The sequence below is a fragment of the Grampus griseus genome (assembly GCF_964374135.1).
Source record: "Grampus griseus genome assembly, chromosome: 14".
NCBI classification, from domain to species: Eukaryota; Metazoa; Chordata; class Mammalia; order Artiodactyla; family Delphinidae; genus Grampus; species Grampus griseus.
This window is the reverse complement of record NC_139008.1, coordinates 60,715,167-60,718,417: the sequence shown is the minus strand read 5'-3', so window position 1 is coordinate 60,718,417 and position 3,251 is coordinate 60,715,167. Positions and strand designations below refer to the sequence as shown.

Genomic DNA, 3,251 nt, shown 5'->3' with positions numbered 1-3,251 from the left:
GACGGAAGAATAACTTTAGGAGTTCTTGGGTTATCAATGGTATTTAAGGTCACTGACCTAGACAAGAGGATCAAAGGAGAGTATATGGTCATTAAGAGTGAGGGAGTTTGAACTAGACTGCCTGGGTTCAAATCCCAGTCAGTCACTTACCATTTACGTGAACTAGGGCAAGTTACTGAAACTTTGTGTCCCTCAGCTGTGAAATGAAGATAGTTATTGGCCACACTGCATCTGCTCTTTGTGAAGACAAAGAATTCATACATGTAAAGCATTCAAAACAAAGTCTGGCACACAATAAGCTCCCAGTACATGTTAGCTGGTTATTGGTTTTATAACAGATATGAGTTTTTCCATTACAAAGGAATGTCACTATTTTTAAAAAATATTGGAAATAATTTCAATATTAAAGACAGTCTGCAAGTATAGTACAAAGAACTATTTTTTTCAGAAACATCTGTGAATAAATAGTTGACACTTTGCCTTATCATCCCTAAATATTTGTGTGTATTTCCTACAAATAAGGACATTCTCTTGCATTGTCACAATACCTTCCAAATCAGGAACACTGAAATATTACTATCATCTTATCTTCAGATCCCCTCCTAGTTTTGCCAATTGTCCCAAGATGTCTTTTGGGATCCAGTTTTGGCCAGACCTGCTTCTGCTGCTGTCACAGAGAGCATCTGGGGAGAACTTTGCTGACCACTGAGATGATGAACTCAAGCTATTGGAGTGAGATGAGCAGCAGCAGCTGTGGGACTCAGCAGTCCCCAGAGGTGCTGCAGTGCCAGCCCCAGAATTACCACTCTTACCATCAGTCAAGCCAAGCCCAACAGCCTCCAGAAAAAATGTTGTGTATGAGTGACTGAGGACTTACAATGGGCCCATGAACAAGGTGGTTCAGGAGTTGGACCCCATCAGCTCATGGGAAGTGCTCTCCCCTCTCAAAACTACCTCCCCCTACAAAAGCTTGGTTTGGAGTGACCATTCCCAGGAACTTCATTCTCCAACTCTGAAAACATCTACTTGTGCCCCAAGCACTCTACGTACAACCCCAAATACTGAACAGGAACTCCATTCTCCAACAGTGAGAGTCACTACGTATCCACAGACCATTTTTAGGTGATATATAGTGCAAAATCCTGAACAGGAACCACTGTCTCCATTCCTAAGAGGAGGCCATTTCTTTCCAGGAGATAATGTTATTTATGAAAAAACCATAAGAAAAGTGGAAAAGCTAAATATGGATCAGGAATGCTATCCTCAGGTTCAGCCATCATCACATTGTCCAACAGCCCCAGATCATCCACTCTCCACACTGTCAACAATCACATTCTAGCCAGCAAATCCAAACCATCACAGGAAGTGATTCAATTTCTACAAACACTGGAATTGAACTGTGTCATGGTGGCTCAAACCAGGCACATGAGCAGGTGATAATTCAGGATGATGGCCATGAAAAATTGACCCCCAAGTATTTTGGAGAGTTGCTTGCTGATCTAAGCTGTAAAAATACAGACCTTATTAGAACATATGCAGAGAACTGGAGGAAGCAAACAGGACTTTGAGTCTACAGATGAGTCAGAAGACATTGAATCAGTGATTCCAAAAGGACTGTAAGAACTTACAAAACAGCAAATTCACTGTATGCTGCAGATGAGGGGTGTGTCTGATAAATCACTACGGCTAGTGCTGTCCACATTCAGCAACATACAGGAGGAGTGAGGACATCTTCACAAGGACTTGACATCACTGGAAAATGACAAGACAAGATTTGAGAAAGACTTGGCATTCAAAGAAACTCAAATAAAAGAGTATGAAGAACTCTTGGCATCAGTGAGAGCAAATAATCACCAGCAGCAGCAAGGACTTCAAGACTCAACCTCAAAATGCCAAGCAAAGTGCCAAGCATTGGAAGAAAACAATCTCTCTCTTCAGCATATGTTATCAGTCATAGAATATAGACTAAAAGAACTGGAATACTGTAAGCATAATTTAGAGCAAGAGAAGAAAAATCTTAGAATGCAAGTTTCTGAGACTTGCACAGGCCCAATGCTGCAGGCTAAAATGGCTGAGATTGGCAACCATTACATGGAGATGGTAAAAAACTTAAGAACGGAGAAAGACGGAGAGATCCGCAAACTAAGGACTCAATTAAATCAATACCAAAAAGATGTTTCAAGAAGAGAAGGAAGTTTCAGTGACTTCTAATTCAAGACTCATGATCTGACAAGCTTGCAGGAAGACAAGGATTCCCTTATAAAGTGTCAGTCAGAGGAACTCTCGAAATTGAGACAAGAAATATATTCATCTCATAACCGACCCTTCAGTGGTGGAAGGACAACTATTAACACTAGAAAGTACAGAACACAATATCCAATCCTAGGCCTCCTGAATATATACCACCAGGGAGTGACACACAGACTATTGTGATTGAGAAATGGAAGACAAATGTACTTGTCCATGAATGAATCTCCAACTCAAAGGAATTTTTTTTGTGTCTTCACTAGTACTTTAATTGTTATTTTTCCATAACTAAAGCCAATCAATATTTTGAATCATGCTACTACTTAGCAAGTCTAATGGAATTAATTAGCTATAAAAATGACTTGTTTATCCAGCCATTTACAAGGCCTGACTCCTTTCTTTCACATTTTTGTATTCAGTATAGCAACGCACCAATTATTAAAACTCAATTACAGACACTGTAGGACTTAATCCACTATTTTTCAATAGGGTGTTCCCTAGACACTAAATTAATTTGTTGGGGTAGAGATTTTACAAGTTATTCCATTAGAAGGTTTTCTATGGTATTAGATGTGCAATTTAGCTACAAGAGTAAATACTGTTTGTTTGTCTTTTTTAACAACAACAACGAAAAGCAATATTATAGAATTTTAAAAACCCAGTTTATTTTTATTTTTATTTTATTTTTACATCTTTATTGGAGTATAATTGCTTTACAATGGTGTGTTAGTTTCTGCTTTATAACAAAGTGAATCAGTTATACATATACATATGTTCCCATATCTCTTCCCTCTTGCATCTCCCTCCCTCTCACCCTCCCTATCCCACCCCTCTAGGTGGTCACAAAGCACCGAGCTGATCTCCCTGTGCTATGCGGCTGCTTCTTACTATCTATTTTACGTTTGGTAGTGGATATATATGTCCATGCCACTTTCTCACATTGTCACAGCTTCCCCTTCCCCTTCCCCATATCCTCAAGTCCATTCTCTAATAGGTCTGTGTCT

At 39.4% G+C, this 3,251-nt stretch overlaps 1 pseudogene across 1 annotated transcript; it reads left to right on the top strand.

The window, feature by feature from the left end:
* Nucleotides 1-710: 710 nt before the first annotated feature.
* On the top strand, nt 711-2,467 carry LOC309832480 (protein POF1B-like; annotated as a pseudogene). Its single transcript has one exon. The product of its transcript is annotated as a protein POF1B-like (transcript).
* Nucleotides 2,468-3,251: the final 784 nt, after the last annotated feature.